This window comes from Oncorhynchus kisutch, unplaced genomic scaffold, assembly GCF_002021735.2.
Source record: "Oncorhynchus kisutch isolate 150728-3 unplaced genomic scaffold, Okis_V2 scaffold1615, whole genome shotgun sequence".
Classification (NCBI taxonomy): domain Eukaryota; kingdom Metazoa; phylum Chordata; class Actinopteri; order Salmoniformes; family Salmonidae; genus Oncorhynchus; species Oncorhynchus kisutch.
The window spans coordinates 19,204-39,889 of NW_022263560.1; the positions used below are offsets into that span (position 1 = coordinate 19,204).

General features: G+C 40.0%; 26 non-coding genes across 26 annotated transcripts; all 26 read left to right on the top strand.

The window, feature by feature from the left end:
- Positions 1–2,698: 2,698 nt before the first annotated feature.
- trnae-uuc (transfer RNA glutamic acid (anticodon UUC)) lies at positions 2,699–2,770 on the top strand. Its single transcript has one exon. It is a non-coding gene; the product is annotated as a tRNA-Glu (tRNA).
- A 985-nt stretch (positions 2,771–3,755) lies between these two features.
- Positions 3,756–3,828, top strand: trnar-acg (transfer RNA arginine (anticodon ACG)). The gene has a single exon. It is a non-coding gene; the product is annotated as a tRNA-Arg (tRNA).
- A 210-nt stretch (positions 3,829–4,038) lies between these two features.
- On the top strand, positions 4,039–4,110 carry trnae-uuc (transfer RNA glutamic acid (anticodon UUC)). The gene has a single exon. It is a non-coding gene; the product is annotated as a tRNA-Glu (tRNA).
- A 604-nt stretch (positions 4,111–4,714) lies between these two features.
- Positions 4,715–4,786, top strand: trnae-uuc (transfer RNA glutamic acid (anticodon UUC)). The gene has a single exon. It is a non-coding gene; the product is annotated as a tRNA-Glu (tRNA).
- Positions 4,787–5,770: 984 nt separating this feature from the next.
- Positions 5,771–5,843, top strand: trnar-acg (transfer RNA arginine (anticodon ACG)). Its single transcript has one exon. It is a non-coding gene; the product is annotated as a tRNA-Arg (tRNA).
- A 210-nt stretch (positions 5,844–6,053) lies between these two features.
- On the top strand, positions 6,054–6,125 carry trnae-uuc (transfer RNA glutamic acid (anticodon UUC)). The gene has a single exon. It is a non-coding gene; the product is annotated as a tRNA-Glu (tRNA).
- Positions 6,126–6,729: 604 nt separating this feature from the next.
- trnae-uuc (transfer RNA glutamic acid (anticodon UUC)) lies at positions 6,730–6,801 on the top strand. The gene has a single exon. It is a non-coding gene; the product is annotated as a tRNA-Glu (tRNA).
- Positions 6,802–8,067: 1,266 nt separating this feature from the next.
- trnae-uuc (transfer RNA glutamic acid (anticodon UUC)) lies at positions 8,068–8,139 on the top strand. Its single transcript has one exon. It is a non-coding gene; the product is annotated as a tRNA-Glu (tRNA).
- A 914-nt stretch (positions 8,140–9,053) lies between these two features.
- Positions 9,054–9,126, top strand: trnar-acg (transfer RNA arginine (anticodon ACG)). The gene has a single exon. It is a non-coding gene; the product is annotated as a tRNA-Arg (tRNA).
- A 210-nt stretch (positions 9,127–9,336) lies between these two features.
- On the top strand, positions 9,337–9,408 carry trnae-uuc (transfer RNA glutamic acid (anticodon UUC)). The gene has a single exon. It is a non-coding gene; the product is annotated as a tRNA-Glu (tRNA).
- Positions 9,409–10,386: 978 nt separating this feature from the next.
- On the top strand, positions 10,387–10,459 carry trnar-acg (transfer RNA arginine (anticodon ACG)). Its single transcript has one exon. It is a non-coding gene; the product is annotated as a tRNA-Arg (tRNA).
- A 210-nt stretch (positions 10,460–10,669) lies between these two features.
- On the top strand, positions 10,670–10,741 carry trnae-uuc (transfer RNA glutamic acid (anticodon UUC)). Its single transcript has one exon. It is a non-coding gene; the product is annotated as a tRNA-Glu (tRNA).
- A 604-nt stretch (positions 10,742–11,345) lies between these two features.
- Positions 11,346–11,417, top strand: trnae-uuc (transfer RNA glutamic acid (anticodon UUC)). The gene has a single exon. It is a non-coding gene; the product is annotated as a tRNA-Glu (tRNA).
- A 1,268-nt stretch (positions 11,418–12,685) lies between these two features.
- Positions 12,686–12,757, top strand: trnae-uuc (transfer RNA glutamic acid (anticodon UUC)). Its single transcript has one exon. It is a non-coding gene; the product is annotated as a tRNA-Glu (tRNA).
- A 604-nt stretch (positions 12,758–13,361) lies between these two features.
- On the top strand, positions 13,362–13,434 carry trnah-aug (transfer RNA histidin (anticodon AUG)). The gene has a single exon. It is a non-coding gene; the product is annotated as a tRNA-His (tRNA).
- A 210-nt stretch (positions 13,435–13,644) lies between these two features.
- Positions 13,645–13,716, top strand: trnae-uuc (transfer RNA glutamic acid (anticodon UUC)). The gene has a single exon. It is a non-coding gene; the product is annotated as a tRNA-Glu (tRNA).
- A 610-nt stretch (positions 13,717–14,326) lies between these two features.
- trnar-acg (transfer RNA arginine (anticodon ACG)) lies at positions 14,327–14,399 on the top strand. The gene has a single exon. It is a non-coding gene; the product is annotated as a tRNA-Arg (tRNA).
- Positions 14,400–14,610: 211 nt separating this feature from the next.
- On the top strand, positions 14,611–14,682 carry trnae-uuc (transfer RNA glutamic acid (anticodon UUC)). The gene has a single exon. It is a non-coding gene; the product is annotated as a tRNA-Glu (tRNA).
- Positions 14,683–15,667: 985 nt separating this feature from the next.
- trnar-acg (transfer RNA arginine (anticodon ACG)) lies at positions 15,668–15,740 on the top strand. The gene has a single exon. It is a non-coding gene; the product is annotated as a tRNA-Arg (tRNA).
- A 210-nt stretch (positions 15,741–15,950) lies between these two features.
- Positions 15,951–16,022, top strand: trnae-uuc (transfer RNA glutamic acid (anticodon UUC)). The gene has a single exon. It is a non-coding gene; the product is annotated as a tRNA-Glu (tRNA).
- A 604-nt stretch (positions 16,023–16,626) lies between these two features.
- trnae-uuc (transfer RNA glutamic acid (anticodon UUC)) lies at positions 16,627–16,698 on the top strand. Its single transcript has one exon. It is a non-coding gene; the product is annotated as a tRNA-Glu (tRNA).
- A 604-nt stretch (positions 16,699–17,302) lies between these two features.
- On the top strand, positions 17,303–17,374 carry trnae-uuc (transfer RNA glutamic acid (anticodon UUC)). The gene has a single exon. It is a non-coding gene; the product is annotated as a tRNA-Glu (tRNA).
- Positions 17,375–17,978: 604 nt separating this feature from the next.
- Positions 17,979–18,050, top strand: trnae-uuc (transfer RNA glutamic acid (anticodon UUC)). The gene has a single exon. It is a non-coding gene; the product is annotated as a tRNA-Glu (tRNA).
- Positions 18,051–19,313: 1,263 nt separating this feature from the next.
- On the top strand, positions 19,314–19,385 carry trnae-uuc (transfer RNA glutamic acid (anticodon UUC)). The gene has a single exon. It is a non-coding gene; the product is annotated as a tRNA-Glu (tRNA).
- A 604-nt stretch (positions 19,386–19,989) lies between these two features.
- Positions 19,990–20,062, top strand: trnar-acg (transfer RNA arginine (anticodon ACG)). Its single transcript has one exon. It is a non-coding gene; the product is annotated as a tRNA-Arg (tRNA).
- Positions 20,063–20,272: 210 nt separating this feature from the next.
- On the top strand, positions 20,273–20,344 carry trnae-uuc (transfer RNA glutamic acid (anticodon UUC)). Its single transcript has one exon. It is a non-coding gene; the product is annotated as a tRNA-Glu (tRNA).
- The last annotated feature ends 342 nt before the right edge of the window (positions 20,345–20,686 follow it).

Sequence of the window (20,686 nt, forward strand, 5' to 3'; positions counted from 1 at the left end):
CCGGACAACAGCACTGCACCCCCAACAGCAACTCGCCCAAGCCTTCCCCATTTCTCCTTCTCCCAAATCCATTCAGCTGATGTTCTGAAAGAGCTGCAAAATCTGGACCCCTACAAATCAGCCGGGCTAGACAATCTGGACCCTTTCTTTCTAAAATTATCTGCCGAAATTGTTGCCACCCCTATTACTAGCCTGTTCAACCTCTCTTTCGTGTCGTCTGAGATTCCCAAAGATTGGAAAGCAGCTGCGGTCATCCCCCTCTTCAAAGGGGGGGACACTCTTGACCCAAACTGCTACAGACCTATATCTATCCTACCGTGCCTTTCTAAGGTCTTCGAAAGCCAAGTCAACAAACAGATTACCGACCATTTCGAATCTCACCATACCTTCTCTGCTATGCAATCTGGTTTCAGAGCTGGTCATGGGTGCACCTCAGCCACGCTCAAGGTCCTAAACGATATCTTAACCGCCATCGATAAGAAACATTACTGTGCAGCCGTATTCATTGATCTGGCCAAGGCTTTCGACTCTGTCAATCACCATATCCTCATCGGCAGACTCGACAGCCTTGGTTTCTCAAATGATTGCCTCGCCTGGTTCACCAACTACTTCTCTGATAGAGTTCAGTGTGTCAAGTCGGAGGGTCTGCTGTCCGGACCTCTGGCAGTCTCTATGGGGGTGCCACAGGGTTCAATTCTTGGACCGACTCTCTTCTCTGTATACATCAATGAGGTCGCTCTTGCTGCTGGTGAGTCCCTGATCCACCTCTACGCAGACGACACCATTCTGTATACTTCCGGCCCTTCTTTGGACACTGTGTTAACAACCCTCCAGGCAAGCTTCAATGCCATACAACTCTCCTTCCGTGGCCTCCAATTGCTCTTAAATACAAGTAAAACTAAATGCATGCTCTTCAACCGATCGCTACCTGCACCTACCCGCCTGTCCAACATCACTACTCTGGACGGCTCTGACTTAGAATACGTGGACAACTACAAATACTTAGGTGTCTGGTTAGACTGTAAACTCTCCTTCCAGACCCATATCAAACATCTCCAATCCAAAGTTAAATCTAGAATTGGCTTCCTATTTCGCAACAAAGCATCCTTCACTCATGCTGCCAAACATACCCTTGTAAAACTGACCATCCTACCAATCCTCGACTTTGGCGATGTCATTTACAAAATAGCCTCCAATACCCTACTCAACAAATTGGATGCAGTCTATCACAGTGCAATCCGTTTTATCACCAAAGCCCCATATACTACCCACCATTGCGACCTGTACGCTCTCGTTGGCTGGCCCTCGCTTCATACTCGTCGCCAAACCCACTGGCTCCATGTCATCTACAAGACCCTGCTAGGTAAAGTCCCCCCTTATCTCAGCTCGCTGGTCACCATAGCATCTCCCACCTGTAGCACACGCTCCAGCAGGTATATCTCTCTAGTCACCCCCAAGACCAATTCTTTCTTTGGCCGCCTCTCCTTCCAGTTCTCTGCTGCCAATGACTGGAACGAACTACAAAAATCTCTGAAACTGGAAACACTTATCTCCCTCACTAGCTTTAAGCACCAACTGTCAGAGCAGCTCACAGATTACTGCACCTGTACATAGCCCACCTAAAATTTAGCCCAAACAACTACCTCTTTCCCAACTGTATTTAATTTTTATTTATTTATTTATTTTGCTCCTTTGCACCCCATTATTTTTTTATTTCTACTTTGCACATTCTTCCATTGCAAAACTACCATTCCAGTATTTTACTTGCTATATTGTATTTACTTTGCCATCATGGCCTTTTTTTTGCCTTTACCTCCCTTCTCACCTCATTTGCTCACATTGTATATAGACTTGTTTATACTGCATTATTGACTGTATGTTTGTTTTTACTCCATGTGTAACTCTGTGTCGTTTTATCTGTCGAACTGCTTTGCTTTATCTTGGCCAGGTCGCAATTGTAAATGAGAACTTGTTCTCAACTTGCCTACCTGGTTAAATAAAGGTAAAATAAAAAATAAATAAATAAATATGGTCTAGCGGTTAGGATTCCTGGTTTTCACCCAGGTGGCCCGGGTTCAACTCCCGGTATGGGAAAGAATATCTTGTCATTAGGTACGCAGTTGTGTAACAACAGATGCTGCATTTTAACTGGCAGCAGTTTCACACAACACAACAATATTCCCTCAGCAACAGGAAATGTGACATGTTATGTAGATTCAAATTATACAAGGCTTTTTAAACGTTGAATACACTTCATGGCTGCATTTCTTGCTCTGCAGTAAAATTCATGCGACAACAGGAAGATCAAATTAAGATATGCATCTGTAACAGAAATCCCAAGGAACCTTGTCGCTGACAGACACTATGACTGTGTATACTGGCCTAGGTGTGACCTGACTTCAGCTTGGCCGTGCGGCCAGTTGCACAATGGATAACGTGTCTGATAACAGGTCAGAAGATTGAATATTTGACTCCTGTTTGGTTCAAAACTAGATTTATTTGACCAAAATCAAGCTGGGAAAAATACTGTATACTTTTCATTGTGACTGGCAGTTCTCGATTCAAACACATTTTAGACTGATTTTATATGGGACTTTTCCCCAAATCCTCTGAGAAAAAAGATGGAGCTTGTAATTACAACAAGCATCATTTCAATGTTTATGGATTTGTCTGTGATGTGTATTTTCAGTATGTGTCTTCCCATATGGTCTAGCGGTTAGGATTCCTGGTTTTCACCCAGGTGGCCCGGGTTCAACTCCCGGTATGGGAAAGAATATTTTGTCATTAGGTACGCAGTTGTGTAACAACAGATGCAGCATTTTAACTGGCAGCAGTTTCACACAACACAACAATATTCCCTCAGCAACAGGAAATGTGACATGTTATGTAGATTCAAATTATACAAGGCTTTTTAAATGTTGAATACACTTCATGGCTGCATTTCTTGCTCTGCAGTAAAATTCATGCGACAACAGGAAGATCAAATTAAGATATGCATCTGTAACAGAAATCCCAAGGAACCTTGTCGCTGACAGACACTATGACTGTGTATACTGGCCTAGGTGTGACCTGACTTCAGCTTGGCCGTGCGGCCAGTTGCACAATGGATAACGTGTCTGATAACAGGTCAGAAGATTGAATATTTGACTCCTGTTTGGTTCAAAACTAGATTTTTTTGACCAAAATCAAGCTTAGGAAAAATACTGTATACTTTTCATTGTGTCTGGCAGTTCTCGATTCAAACACATTTTAGACTGAATTTATATGGGACTTTTCCCCAACATCTCTGAGAAAAAAGATGGAGCTTGTAATTACAACAAGCATCATTTCAATGTTTATGGATTTGTCTGTGATGTGTATTTTCAGTAACTGTCTTCCCATATGGTCTGGCGTTTAGGATTCCTGGTTTTCGCCCGGGTTGAACTCCCAGTATGGGAAAGAACATCTTGTCATTTGTGATGCACTTGTGTAAGAACAGATACCACATTTTAAATGGCAGCAGAATCACACAACACAACAATATTCCCCAAGCAACAGGAAATGTGACAAGTTTTGTAGATTCATAATTTACAAGACTTTTTAAACATTGATACACTTCAAGTTTGCATTTCTTGCTCTGCAGTAAAATTCATGTAACAACAGGAGGATCAAATTAAGATATGCATCTGAAACAGAAAACCAAGGAACCTTGTTGTTGACAGACGCTATGACTGTGTACACTGGTCTAGCTGTGACCTGACTTCAGCTTAGATGTGGGGCCAGTGGCGCAATGGATAACGTGTCTGACTACGGATCAGAAGATTCTAGGTTCGACTCCTGGCTAGCTCAATAATTTATTTAATTGATTGAAATCAAGCTGGGAATGATACTGTATACCTTTCAGTGCTTCTGGCTGTTCTCACTTCAAACACATTTTAGACGGATTTCATCTGGACATTCCCCATCATCTCTGAGAAAAATGATGGAGCTTTGAAATCCAACAGGCATAATGTCAACATTTAAAGATTTGTCTGTGATGTGTATTTTAAGTATGTGTCTTCCCATATGGTCTAGCGGTTAGGATTCCTGGTTTTCACCCAGGTGACCTTGGTTCAACTCCCGGTATGGGAAAGAATATCTTGTCATTAGGTACTCAGTTGTGTAACAACAGATGCTGAATTTTAACTTGCAGCAGTTTCACACAACACAACAATATTCCCTCAGCAACAGGAAATGTGACATGTTATGTAGATTCAAATTATACAAGGCTTTTTAAATGTTGAATACACATCATGGCTGCATTTCTTGCTCTGCAGTAAAATTCATGCGACAACAGGAAGATCAAATTAAGATTTGCATCTGTAACAGAAATCCCAAGGAACCTTGTCGCTTACAGACACTATGACTGTGTATACTGGCCTAGGTGTGACCTGACTTCAGCTTGGCCGTGCGGCCAGTTGCACAATGGATAACGTGTCTGATAACAGGTCAGAAGATTGAATATTTGACTCCTGTTTGGTTCAAAACTAGATTTATTTGACCAAAATCAAGCTGGGAAAAATACTGTATACTTTTCATTGTGTCTGGCAGTTCTCGATTCAAACACATTTTAGACTGATTTTATATGGGACTTTTCCCCAACATCTCTGAGAAAAAAGATGGAGCTTGTAATTACAACAAGCATCATTTCAATGTTTATGGATTTGTCTGTGATGTGTATTTTCAGTATGTGTCTTCCCATATGGTCTAGCGGTTAAGATTCCTGGTTTTCACCCAGGTGGCTGGGGTTCAACTCCCGGTATGGGAAAGAATATCTTGTCATTAGGTACGCAGTTGTGTAACAACAGATGCTGCATTTTAACTGGCAGCAGTTTCACACAACACAACAATATTCCCTCAGCAACAGGAAATGTGACATGTTATGTAGATTCAAATTATACAAGGCTTTTTAAATGTTGAATACACTTCATGGCTACATTTCTTGCTCTGCAGTAAAATTCATGCGACAACAGGAAGATCAAATTAAGATATGCATCTGTAACAGAAATCCCAAGGAACCTTGTCGCTGACAGACACTATGACTGTGTATACTGGCCTAGGTGTGACCTGACTTCAGCTTGGCCGTGCGGCCAGTTGCACAATGGATAACGTGTCTGATAACAGGTCAGAAGATTGAATATTTGACTCCTGTTTGGTTCAAAACTAGATTTATTTGACCAAAATCAAGCTGGGAAAAATACTGTATACTTTTCATTGTGTCTGGCAGTTCTCGATTCAAACACATTTTAGACTGATTATATATGGGACTTTTCCCCAACATCTCTGAGAAAAAAGATGGAGCTTGTAATTACAACAAGCATCATTTCAATGTTTATGGATTTGTCTGTGATGTGTATTTTCAGTAACTGTCTTCCCATATGGTCTGGCGTTTAGGATTCCTGGTTTTCGCCCGGGTTGAACTCCCAGTATGGGAAAGAACATCTTGTCATTTGTGATGCACTTGTGTAAGAACAGATACCACATTTTAAATGGCAGCAGAATCACACAACACAACAATATTCCCCAAGCAACAGGAAATGTGACAAGTTTTGTAGATTCATAATTTACAAGACTTTTTAAACATTGATACACTTCAAGTTTGCATTTCTTGCTCTGCAGTAAAATTCATGTAACAACAGGAGGATCAAATTAAGATATGCATCTGAAACAGAAAACCAAGGAACCTTGTTGTTGACAGACGCTATGACTGTGTACACTGGTCTAGCTGTGACCTGACTTCAGCTTAGATGTGGGGCCAGTGGCGCAATGGATAACGTGTCTGACTACGGATCAGAAGATTCTAGGTTCGACTCCTGGCTAGCTCAATAATTTATTTAATTGATTGAAATCAAGCTGGGAATGATACTGTATACCTTTCAGTGCTTCTGGCTGTTCTCACTTCAAACACATTTTAGACGGATTTCATCTGGACATTCCCCATCATCTCTGAGAAAAATGATGGAGCTTTGAAATCCAACAGGCATAATGTCAACATTTAAAGATTTGTCTGTGATGTGTATTTTAAGTATGTGTCTTCCCATATGGTCTAGCGGTTAGGATTCCTGGTTTTCACCCAGGTGACCTTGGTTCAACTCCCGGTATGGGAAAGAATATCTTGTCATTAGGTACTCAGTTGTGTAACAACAGATGCTGAATTTTAACTTGCAGCAGTTTCACACAACACAACAATATTCCCTCAGCAACAGGAAATGTGACATGTTATGTAGATTCAAATAATACAAGGCTTTTTAAATGTTGAATACACATCATGGCTGCATTTCTTGCTCTGCAGTAAAATTCATGCGACAACAGGAAGATCAAATTAAGATATGCATCTGTAACAGAAATCCCAAGGAACCTTGTCGCTTACAGACACTATGACTGTGTATACTGGCCTAGGTGTGACCTGACTTCAGCTTGGCCGTGCGGCCAGTTGCACAATGGATAACGTGTCTGATAACAGGTCAGAAGATTGAATATTTGACTCCTGTTTGGTTCAAAACTAGATTTATTTGACCAAAATCAAGCTGGGAAAAATACTGTATACTTTTCATTGTGTCTGGCAGTTCTCGATTCAAACACATTTTAGACTGATTTTATATGGGACTTTTCCCCAACATCTCTGAGAAAAAAGATGGAGCTTGTAATTACAACAAGCATCATTTCAATGTTTATGGATTTGTCTGTGATGTGTATTTTCAGTATGTGTCTTCCCATATGGTCTAGCGGTTAAGATTCCTGGTTTTCACCCAGGTGGCTGGGGTTCAACTCCCGGTATGGGAAAGAATATCTTGTCATTAGGTACGCAGTTGTGTAACAACAGATGCTGCATTTTAACTGGCAGCAGTTTCACACAACACAACAATATTCCCTCAGCAACAGGAAATGTGACATGTTATGTAGATTCAAATTATACAAGGCTTTTTAAATGTTGAATACACTTCATGGCTACATTTCTTGCTCTGCAGTAAAATTCATGCGACAACAGGAAGATCAAATTAAGATATGCATCTGTAACAGAAATCCCAAGGAACCTTGTCGCTGACAGACACTATGACTGTGTATACTGGCCTAGGTGTGACCTGACTTCAGCTTGGCCGTGCGGCCAGTTGCACAATGGATAACGTGTCTGATAACAGGTCAGAAGATTGAATATTTGACTCCTGTTTGGTTCAAAACTAGATTTATTTGACCAAAATCAAGCTGGGAAAATACTGTATACTTTTCATTGTGTCTGGCAGTTCTCGATTCAAACACATTTTAGACTGATTATATATGGGACTTTTCCCCAACATCTCTGAGAAAAAAGATGGAGCTTGTAATTACAACAAGCATCATTTCAATGTTTATGGTTTTGTCTGTGATGTTTTCTTTAAGTAACTGTCTTCCCATATGGTCTGGCGTTTGGGATTCCTGGTTTTCGCCCGGATTGAACTCCCAGTATGGGAAAGAACATCTTGTCATTTGTGATGCACTTGTGTAAGAACAGATACCACATTTTAAATGGCAGCAGAATCACACAACACAACAATATTCCCTAAGCAACAGGAAATGTGACATGTTTTGTAGATTCATAATTTACAAGACTTTTTAAACATTGATACACTTCAAGTTTGCATTTCTTGCTCTGCAGTAGAATTCATGTAACAACAGGAGGATCAAATTAAGATATGCATCTGAAACAGAAAACCAAGGAACCTTGTTGTTGACAGACGCTATGACTTTGTACACTGATCTAGCTGTGACCTGACTTCAGCTTAGATGTGGGGCCAGTGGCGCAATGGATAACGTGTCTGACTACGGATCAGAAGATTCTACGTTTGACTCCTGGCTTGCTCAATAATTTATTTAATTGATTGAAATCAAGCTGGGAATGGTACTGTATACCTTTCAGTGCTTCTGGCTGTTCTCACTTCAAACACATTTTAGACGGATTTCATCTGGACATTCCCCATCATCTCTGAGAAAAAAGATGGAGCTTTGAAATCCAACAGGCATAATGTCAACATTTAAAGATTTGTCTGTGATGTGTATTTTAAGTATGTGTCTTCCCATATGGTCTAGCGGTTAGGATTCCTGGTTTTCACCCAGGTGGCCTGGGTTCAACTCCCGGTATGGGAAAGAATATCTTGTCATTCCCTCAGCAACAGGAAATGTGACAAGTTATGTAGATTCAGATTATACAAGGCTTTTTAAACGTTGAATACACTTCATTGCTGCATTTCTTGCTCTGCAGTAAAATTCATGCGACAACAGGAAGATCAAATTAAGATATGCATCTGTAACAGAAATCCTAAGGAACCTTGTCGCTGACAGACACTATGACTGTGTATACTGGCCTAGGTGTGACCTGACTTCAGCTTGGCCGTGCGGACAGTTGCACAATGGATAACGTGTCTGATAACAGGTCAGAAGATTGAATATTTGATTCCTGTTTGGTTCAAAACTAGATTTATTTGACCAAAATCAAGCTGGGAAAAATACTGTATACTTTTCATTGTGTCTGGCAGTTCTCGTTTCAAACACATTTTAGACTGATTTTATATGGGACTTTTCCCCAACATCTCTGAGAAAAAAGATGGAGCTTGTAATTACAACAAGCATCATTTCAATGTTTATGGTTTTGTCTGTGATGTTTTCTTTAAGTAACTGTCTTCCCATATGGTCTGGCGTTTGGGATTCCTGGTTTTCGCCCGGATTGAACTCCCAGTATGGGAAAGAACATCTTGTCATTTGTGATGCACTTGTGTAAGAACAGATACCACATTTTAAATGGCAGCAGAATCACACAACACAACAATATTCCCTAAGCAACAGGAAATGTGACATGTTTTGTAGATTCATAATTTACAAGACTTTTTAAACATTGATACACTTCAAGTTTGCATTTCTTGCTCTGCAGTAGAATTCATGTAACAACAGGAGGATCAAATTAAGATATGCATCTGAAACAGAAAACCAAGGAACCTTGTTGTTGACAGACGCTATGACTGTGTACACTGATCTAGCTGTGACCTGACTTCAGCTTAGATGTGTGGCCAGTGGCGCAATGGATAACGTGTCTGACTACGGATCAGAAGATTCTAGGTTCGACTCCTGGCTGGCTCAATACTTTATTTAATTGATTGAAATCAAGCTGGGAATTGTACTGTATACCTTTCAGTGCTTCTGGCTGTTCTCACTTCAAACACATTTTCGACGAATTTCATCTGGACATTCCCCATCATCTCTGAGAAAAAAGATGGAGCTTTGAAATCCAACAGGCATAATGTCAACATTTAAAGATTTGTCTGTGATGTGTATTTTAAGTATGTGTCTTCCCATATGGTCTAGCGGTTAGGATTCCTAGTTTTCACCCAGGTGGCCCGGGTTCAACTCCCGGTATGGGAAAGAATATAATGTCATCAGGTACGCAGTTGTGTAACAAAAGATGCTGCATTTGAACTGGCAGCAGTTTCACACAACACAACAATATTCCCACAGGAAATGTGACATGTTATGTAGATTCAAATTATACAAGGCTTTTTAAACGTTGAATACACTTCATGGCTCCATTTCTTGCTCTGCAGTAAAATTCATGCGACAACAGGAAGATCATATTAAGATATGCATCTGTAACATAAATCCCAAGGAACCTTGTCGCTGACAGACACTATGACTGTGTATACTGGCCTAGGTGTGACCTGACTTCAGCTTGGCCGTGCGGACAGTTGCACAATGGATAACGTGTCTGATAACAGGTCAGAAGATTGAATATTTGATTCCTGTTTGGTTCAAAACTAGATTTATTTGACCAAAATCAAGCTGGGAAAAATACTGTATACTTTTCATTGTGTCTGGCAGTTCTCGTTTCAAACACATTTTAGACTGATTTTATATGGGACTTTTCCCCAACATCTCTGAGAAAAAAGATGGAGCTTGTAATTACAACAAGCATCATTTCAATGTTTATGGTTTTGTCTGTGATGTTTTCTTTAAGTAACTGTCTTCCCATATGGTCTGGCGTTTGGGATTCCTGGTTTTCGCCCGGATTGAACTCCCAGTATGGGAAAGAACATCTTGTCATTTGTGATGCACTTGTGTAAGAACAGATACCACATTTTAAATGGCAGCAGAATCACACAACACAACAATATTCCCTAAGCAACAGGAAATGTGACATGTTTTGTAGATTCATAATTTACAAGACTTTTTAAACATTGATACACTTCAAGTTTGCATTTCTTGCTCTGCAGTAGAATTCATGTAACAACAGGAGGATCAAATTAAGATATGCATCTGAAACAGAACACCAAGGAACCTTGTTGTTGACAGACGCTATGACTGTGTACACTGGTCTAGCTGTGACCTGACTTCAGCTTAGATGTGGGGCCAGTGGCGCAATGGATAACGTGTCTGACTACGGATCAGAAGATTCTAGGTTCGACTCCTGGCTAGCTCAATAATTTATTTAATTGATTGAAATCAAGCTGGGAATGATACTGTATACCTTTCAGTGCTTCTGGCTGTTCTCACTTCAAACACATTTTAGACGGATTTCATCTGGACATTCCCCATCATCTCTGAGAAAAATGATGGAGCTTTGAAATCCAACAGGCATAATGTCAAGATGTAAAGATTTGTCTGTGATGTGTATTTTAAGTATGTGTCTTCCCATATGGTCTAGCGGTTAGGATTCCTGCTTTTCACCCAGGTGGCCCGGGTTCAAGTCCCGGTATGGAAAAGAATATCTTGTCATTAGATATGCAGATGTGTAACAACAGATGCTGCATTTTAACTGGCAGCAGTTTCACACAACACAACAATATTCCCTCAGCAACAGGAAATGTGACATGTTATGTAGATTCAAATTATACAAGGCTTTTTAAACGTTGAATACACTTCATGGCTGCATTTCTTGCTCTGCAGTAAAATTCATGCGACAACAGGAAGATCAAATTAAGATATGCATCTGTAACAGAAATCCCAAGGAACCTTGTCGCTGACAGACACTATGACTGTGTATACTGGCCTAGGTGTGACCTGACTTCAGCTTGGCCGTGCTGCCAGTTGCACAATGGATAACGTGTCTGATAACAGGTCAGAAGATTGAATATTTGACTCCTGTTTGGTTCAAAACTAGATTTATTTGACCAAAATCAAGCTGGGAAAAATACTGTATACTTTTCATTGTGTCTGGCAGTTCTCGATTCAAACACATTTTAGACTGATTTTATATGGGACTTTTCCCCAACATCTCTGACAAAAAAGATGGAGCTTGTAATTACAACAAGCATCATTTCAATGTTTATGGATTTGTCTATGATGTGTATTTTCAGTATGTGTCTTCCCATATGGTCTAGCGGTTAGGATTCCTGGTTTTCACCCAGGTGGCCTGGGTTCAACTCCCGGTATGGGAAAGAATATCTTGTCATTAGGTACGCAGCTGTGTAACAACAGATGCTGCATTTTAACTGGCAGCAGTTTCACACAACACAACAATATTCCCTCAGCAACAGGAAATGTGACATGTTATGTAGATTCAGATTATACAAGGCTTTTTAAACGTTGAATACACTTCATTGCTGCATTTCTTGCTCTCCAGTAAAATTCATGCGACAACAGGAAGATCAAATTAAGATATGCATCTGTAACAGAAATCCCAAGGAACCTTGTCGCTGACAGACACTATGACTGTGTATACTGGCCTAGGTGTGACCTGACTTCAGCTTGGCCGTGCGGCCAGTTTCACCATGGATAACGTGTCTGATAACAGGTCGGAAGATTGAATATTTGACTCCTGTTTGGTTCAAAACTAGATTTATTTGACCAAAATCAAGCTGGGAAAAATACTGTATACTTTTCATTGTGTCTGGCAGTTCTCGATTCAAACACATTTTAGACTGATTTTATATGGGACTTTTCCCAAACATCTCTGAGAAAAAAAGATGGAACTTGTAATTACAACAAGCATCATTTCAATGTTTATGGATTTGTCTGTGATGTTTTTTTTAAGTAACTGTCTTCCCATATGGTCTGGCGTTTAGGATTCCTGGTTTTCGCCCGGGTTGAACTCCCAGTATGGGAAAGAACATCTTGTCATTTGTGATGCACTTGTGTAAGAACAGATACCACATTTTAAATGGCAGCAGAATCACACAACACAACAATATTCCCTAAGCAACAGGAAATGTGACATGTTTTGTAGATTCATAATTTACAATACTTTTTAAACATTGATACACTTCAAGTTTGCATTTCTTGCTCTGCAGTAAAATTCATGTAACAACAGGAGGATCAAATTAAGATATGCATCTGAAACAGAAAACCAAGGAACCTTGTTGTTGACAGACGCTATGACTGTGTACACTGGTCTAGCTGTGACCTGACTTCAGCTTAGATGTTGGGTCAGTGGCGCAATGGATAACGTGTCCGACTACAAATCAGAAGATTCTAGGTTCGACTCCTGGCTACCTCAATACTTTATTTAATTGATTGAAATCAAGCTGTGAATGATACTGTATACCTTTCAGTGCTTCTGGCTGTTCTCACTTCAAACACATTTTAGACGGATTTCATCTGGACATTCCCCATCATCTCTGAGAAAAATGATGGAGCTTTGAAATCCAACAGGCATAATGTCAACATTAAAAGATTTGTCTGTGATGTGTATTTTAAGTATGTGTCTTCCCATATGGTCTAGCGGTTAGGATTCCTAGTTTTCACCCAGGTGGCCTGGGTTCAACTCCCGGTATGGGAAAGAATATCTTGTCATCAGGTACGCAGTTGTGTAACAACAGATGCTGCATTTGAACTTGCAGCAGTTTCACACAACCCAACAATATTCCCACAGGAAATGTAACATGTTATGTAGATTCAAATTATACAAGGCTTTTTAAACGTTGAATACACTTCATGGCTGCATTTCTTGCTCTGCAGTAAAATTCATGCGACAACAGGAAGATCAAATTAAGATATGCATCTGTAACAGAAATCCCAAGGAACCTTGTCGCTGACAGACTCTATCAGCGACAAGGTCGCTGGGAAAGAACATCTTGTCATTTGTGATGCACTTGGGTAAGAACAGATACCACATTTTAAATGGCAGCAGAATCACACAACACAACAATATTCCCCAAGCAACAGGAAATGTGACATGTTTTGTAGATTCATAATTTACAAGACTTTTTAAACATTGATACACTTCAAGTTTGCATTTCTTGCTCTGCAGTAAAATTCATGTAACAACAGGAGGATCAAATTAAGATATGCATCTGAAACAGAAAACCAAGGAACCTTGTTGTTGACAGACGCTATGACTGTGTACACTGGTCTAGCTGTGACCTGACTTCAGCTTAGATGTGGGGCCATTGGCGCAATGGATAACGTGTCTGACTATGGATCAGAAGATTCTAGGTTCGACTCCTGGCTGGCTCAATACTTTATTTAATTGATTGAAATCAAGCTGGGAATGATACTGTATACCTTTCAGTGCTTCTGGCTGTTCTCACTTCAAACACATTTTAGACGGATTTCATCTGGACATTCCCCATCATCTCTGAGAAAAATGATGGAGCTTTGAAATCCAACAGGCATAATGTCAACATTAAAAGATTTGTCTGTGATGTGTATTTTAAGTATGTGTCTTCCCATATGGTCTAGCGGTTAGGATTCCTGGTTTTCACCCAGGTGGCCTGGGTTCAACTCCCGGTATGGGAAAGAATATCTTGTCATAAGGTACGCAGTTGTGTAACAACAGATGCTGCATTTTAACTGGCACCAGTTTCACACAACACAACAATATTCCCTCAGCAACAGGAAATTTGACATGTTATGTAGATTCAAATTATACAAGGCTTTTTAAACGTTGAATACACTTCATGGCTGCATTTCTTGCTCTGCAGTAAAATTCATGCGACAACAGCAAGATCAAATTAAGATATGCATCTGTAACAGAAATCGCAAGGAACCTTGTCGCTGACAGACTCTATCAGCGACAAGGTCGCTGGGAAAGAACATCTTGTCATTTGTGATGCACTTGTGTAAGAACAGATACCACATTTTAAATGGCAGCAGAATCACACAACACAACAATATTCCCTAAGCAACAGGAAATGTGACATGTTTTGTAGATTCATAATTTACAATACTTTTTAAACATTGATACACTTCAAGTTTGCATTTCTTGCTCTGCAGTAAAATTCATGTAACAACAGGAGGATCAAATTAAGATATGCATCTGAAACAGAACACCAAGGAACCTTGTTGTTGACAGACGCTATGACTGTGTATACTGATCTAGCTGTGACCTGACTTCAGCTTAGATGTGGGGTCAGTGGCGCAATGGATAACGTGTCCGACTACGGATCAGAAGATTCTAGGTTCGACTCCTGGCTGCCTCAATACTTTATTTAATTGATTGAAATCAAGCTGGGAATGATACTGTATACCTTTCAGTGCTTCTGGCTGTTCTCACTTCAAACACGTTTTAGACGGATTTCATCTGGACATTCCCCATCATCTCTGAGAAAAAAAGATGGAGCTTTGAAATCCAACAAGCATAATGTCAACATTTAAAGATTTGTCTGTGATGTGTATTTTAAGTATGTGTCTTCCCATATGGTCTAGCGGTTAGGATTCCTAGTTTTCACCCAGGTGGCCCGGGTTCAACTCCCGGTATGGGAAAGAATGTCTTGTCATCAGGTACGCAGTTGTGTAACAACAGATGCTGCATTTGAACTGGCAGCAGTTTCACACAACACAACAATATTCCCTCAGCAACAGGAAATGTGACATGTTATGTAGATTCAAATTATACAAGGCTTTTTAAACGTTGAATACACTTCATTGCTGCATTTCTTGCTCTGCAGTAAAATTCATGCGACAACAGGAAGATCAAATTAAGATATGCATCTGTAACAGAAATCCCAAGGAACCTTGTCGCTGACAGACACTATGACTGTGTATACTGGCCTAGGTGTGACCTGACTTCAGCTTGGCCGTGTGGCCAGTTTCACAATGGATAACGTGTCTGATAACAGTTCGGAAGATTGAATATATGACTCCTGTTTGGTTCAAAACTAGATTTATTTGACCAAAATCAAGCTGGGAAAAATACTGTATACTTTTCATTGTGTCTGGCAGTTCTCGATTCAAACACATTTTAGACTGATTTTATATGGGACTTTTCCCAAACATCTCTGAGAAAAAAAGATGGAGCTTGTAATTACAACAAGCATCATTTCAATGTTTATGGATTTGTCTGTGATGTTTTTTTTAAGTAACTGTCTTCCCATATGGTCTGGCGTTTAGGATTCCTGGTTTTCGCCCGGGTTGAACTCCCAGTATGGGAAAGAACATCTTGTCATTTGTGATGCACTTGTGTAAGAACAGATACCACATTTTAAATGGCAGCAGAATCACACAACACAACAATATTCCCCAAGCAACAGGAAATGTGACATGTTTTGTAGATTCATAATTTACAAGACTTTTTAAACATTGATACACTTCAAGTTTGCATTTCTTGCTCTGCAGTAAAATTCATGTAACAACAGGAGGATCAAATTAAGATATGCATCTGAAACAGAAAACCAAGGAACCTTGTTGTTGACAGACGCTATGACTGTGTACACTGGTCTAGCTGTGACCTGACTTCAGCTTAGATGTGGGGCCAGTGGCGCAATGGATAACGTGTCTGACTACGGATCAGAAGATTCTAGGTTCGACTCCTGGCTGGCTCAATACTTTATTTAATTGATTGAAATCAAGCTGGGAATGATACTGTATACCTTTCAGTGCTTCTGGCTGTTCTCACTTCAAACACATTTTAGACGGATTTCATCTGGACATTCCCCATCATCTCTGAGAAAAATGATGGAGCTTTGAAATCCAACAGGCATAATGTCAACATTTAAAGATTTGTCTGTGATGTGTATTTTAAGTATGTGTCTTCCCATATGGTCTAGCGGTTAGGATTCCTGGTTTTCACCCAGGTGGCCCGGGTTCAACTCCCGGTATGGGAAAGAATATCTTTTCATTAGGTACTCAGTTGTGTAACAACAGATGCTGCATTTTAACTGGCAGTAGTTTCACACAACACAACAATATTCCCTCAGCAACAGGAAATGTGACATGTTATGTAGATTCAAATTATACAAGGCTTTTTAAACGTTGAATACACTTCATGGCTGCATTTCTTGCTCTGCAGTAAAATTCATGCGACAACAGGAAGATCAAATTAAGATATGCATCTGTAACAGAAATCCCAAGGAACCTTGTCGCTGACAGACACTATGACTGTGTATACTGGCCTAGGTGTGACCTGACTTCAGCTTGGCCGTGCGGCCAGTTGCACAATGGATAACGTGTCTGATAACAGGTCAGAAGATTGAATATTTGACTCCTGTTTGGTTCAAAACTAGATTTATTTGACCAAAATCAAGCTGGGAAAAATACTGTATACTTTTCATTGTGTCTGGCAGTTCTCGATTCAAACACATTTTAGACTGATTTTATATGGGACTTTTCCCCAACATCTCTGACAAAAAAGATGGAGCTTGTAATTACAACAAGCATCATTTCAATGTTTATGGATTTGTCTATGATGTGTATTTTCAGTATGTGTCTTCCCATATGGTCTAGCGGTTAGGATTCCTGATTTTCACCCAGGTGGCCTGGGTTCAACTCCCGGTATGGGAAAGAATATCTTGTCATTAGGTACGCAGCTGTGTAACAACAGATGCTGCATTTTAACTGGCAGCAGTTTCACACAACACAACAATATTCCCTCAGCAACAGGAAATGTGACATGTTATGTAGATTCAGATTATACAAGGCTTTTTAAACGTTGAATACACTTCATGGCTGCATTTCTTGCTCTGCAGTAAAATTCATGCGACAACAGGAAGATCAAATTAAGATATGCATCTGTAACAGAAATCCCAAGGAACCTTGTCGCTGACAGACACTATGACTGTGTATACTGGCCTAGGTGTGACCTGACTTCAGCTTGGCCGTGCGGCCAGTTGCACAATGGATAACGTGTCTGATAACAGGTCAGAAGATTGAATATTTGACTCCTGTTTGGTTCAAAACTAGATTTATTTGACCAAAATCAAGCTGGGAAAAATACTGTATACTTTTCATTGTGTCTGGCAGTTCTCGATTCAAACACATTTTAGACTGATTTTATATGGGACTTTTCCCCAACATCTCTGACAAAAAAGATGGAGCTTGTAATTACAACAAGCATCATTTCAATGTTTATGGATTTGTCTATGATGTGTATTTTCAGTATGTGTCTTCCCATATGGTCTAGCGGTTAGGATTCCTGGTTTTCACCCAGGTGGCCTGGGTTCAACTCCCGGTATGGGAAAGAATATCTTGTCATTAGGTACGCAGCTGTGTAACAACAGATGCTGCATTTTAACTGGCAGCAGTTTCACACAACACAACAATATTCCCTCAGCAACAGGAAATGTGACATGTTATGTAGATTCAGATTATACAAGGCTTTTTAAACGTTGAATACACTTCATGGCTGCATTTCTTGCTCTGCAGTAAAATTCATGCGACAACAGGAAGATCAAATTAAGATATGCATCTGTAACAGAAATCCCAAGGAACCTTGTCGCTGACAGACACTATGACTGTGTATACTGGCCTAGGTGTGACCTGACTTCAGCTTGGCCGTGCGGCCAGTTGCACAATGGATAACGTGTCTGATAACAGGTCAGAAGATTGAATATTTGACTCCTGTTTGGTTCAAAACTAGATTTATTTGACCAAAATCAAGCTGGGAAAAATACTGTATACTTTTCATTGTGTCTGGCAGTTCTCGATTCAAACACATTTTAGACTGATTTTATATGGGACTTTTCCCCAACATCTCTGACAAAAAAGATGGAGCTTGTAATTACAACAAGCATCATTTCAATGTTTATGGATTTGTCTATGATGTGTATTTTCAGTATGTGTCTTCCCATATGGTCTAGCGGTTAGGATTCCTGGTTTTCACCCAGGTGGCCTGGGTTCAACTCCCGGTATGGGAAAGAATATCTTGTCATTAGGTACGCAGCTGTGTAACAACAGATGCTGCATTTTAACTGGCAGCAGTTTCACACAACACAACAATATTCCCTCAGCAACAGGAAATGTGACATGTTATGTAGATTCAGATTATACAAGGCTTTTTAAACGTTGAATACACTTCATTGCTGCATTTCTTGCTCTCCAGTAAAATTCATGCGACAACAGGAAGATCAAATTAAGATATGCATCTGTAACAGAAATCCCAAGGAACCTTGTCGCTGACAGACACTATGACTGTGTATACTGGCCTAGGTGTGACCTGACTTCAGCTTGGCCGTGCGGCCAGTTTCACCATGGATAACGTGTCTGATAACAGGTCGGAAGATTGAATATTTGACTCCTGTTTGGTTCAAAACTAGATTTATTTGACCAAAATCAAGCTGGGAAAAATACTGTATACTTTTCATTGTGTCTGGCAGTTCTCGATTCAAACACATTTTAGACTGATTTTATATGGGACTTTTCCCAAACATCTCTGAGAAAAAAGATGGAACTTGTAATTACAACAAGCATCATTTCAATGTTTATGGATTTGTCTGTGATGTTTTTTTTAAGTAACTGTCTTCCCATATGGTCTGGCGTTTAGGATTCCTGGTTTTCGCCCGGGTTGAACACCCAGTATGGGAAAGAACATCTTGTCATTTGTGATGCACTTGTGTAAGAACAGATACCACATTTTAAATGGCAGCAGAATCACACAACACAACAATATTCTCTAAGCAACAGGAAATGTGACATGTTTTGTAGATTCATAATTTACAATACTTTATAAACATTGATACACTTCAAGTTTGCATTTCTTGCTCTGCAGTAAAATTCATGTAACAACAGGAGGATCAAATTAAGATATGCATCTGAAACAGAAAACCAAGGAACCTTGTTGTTGACAGACGCTATGACTGTGTACACTGGTCTAGCTGTGACCTGACTTCAGCTTAGATGTGGGGTCAGTGGCGCAATGGATAACGTGTCCGACTACGGATCAGAAGATTCTAGGTTTGACTCCTGGCTGCCTCAATACATTAATTGATTGAAATCAAGCTGGGAATGATACTGTATACCTTTCAGTGCTTCTGGCTGTTCTCACTTCAAACACATTTTAGACGGATTTCATCTGGACATTCCCCATCATCTCTGAGAAAAATGATGGAGCTTTGAAATCCAACAGGCATAATGTCAACATTAAAAGATTTGTCTGTGATGTGTATTTTAAGTATGTGTCTTCCCATATGGTCTAGCGGTTAGGATTCCTAGTTTTCACCCAGGTGGCCCGGGTTCAACTCCCGGTATGGGAAATAATATCTTGTCATCAGGTACGCAGTTGTGTAACAACAGATGCTGCATTTGAACTTGCAGCAGTTTCACACAACCCAACAATATTCCCACAGGAAATGTAACATGTTATGTAGATTCAAATTATACAAGGCTTTTTAAACGTTGAATACACTTCATTGCTGCATTTCTTGCTCTGCAGTAAAATTCATGCGACAACAGGAAGATCAAATTAAGATATGCATCTGTAACAGAAATCCCAAGGAACCTTGTCGCTGACAGACTCTATCAGCGACAAGGTCGCTGGGAAAGAACATCTTGTCATTTGTGATGCACTTGGGTAAGAACAGATACCACATTTTAAATGGCAGCAGAATCACACAACACAACAATATTCCCCAAGCAACAGGAAATGTGACATGTTTTGTAGATTCATAATTTACAAGACTTTTTAAACATTGATACACTTCAAGTTTGCATTTCTTGCTCTGCAGTAAAATTCATGTAACAACAGGAGGATCAAATTAAGATATGCATCTGAAACAGAAAACCAAGGAACATTGTTGTTGACAGACGCTATGACTGTGTACACTGGTCTAGCTGTGACCTGACTTCAGCTTAGATGTGGGGCCATTGGCGCAATGGATAACGTGTCTGACTACGGATCAGAAGATTCTAGGTTCGACTCCTGGCTGGCTCAATACTTTATTTAATTGATTGAAATCAAGCTGGGAATGATACTGTATACCTTTCAGTGCTTCTGGCTGTTCTCACTTCAAACACATTTTAGACGGATTTCATCTGGACATTCCCCATCATCTCTGAGAAAAATGATGGAGCTTTGAAATCCAACAGGCATAATGTCAACATTAAAAGATTTGTCTGTGATGTGTATTTTAAGTATGTGTCTTCCCATATGGTCTAGCGGTTAGGATTCCTGGTTTTCACCCAGGTGGCCTGGGTTCAACTCCCGGTATGGGAAAGAATATCTTGTCATAAGGTATGCAGTTGTGTAACAACAGATGCTGCATTTTAACTGGCACCAGTTTCACACAACACAAATATATTCCCTCAGCAACAGGAAATTTGACATGTTATGTATATTCAAATTATACAAGGCTTTTTAAACGTTGAATACACTTCATGGCTGCATTTCTTGCTCTGCAGTAAAATTCATGCGACAACAGCAAGATCAAATTAAGATATGCATCTGTAACAGAAATCGCAAGGAACCTTGTCGCTGACAGACTCTATCAGCGACAAGGTCGCTGGGAAAGAACATCTTGTCATTTGTGATGCACTTGGGTAAGAACAGATACCACAT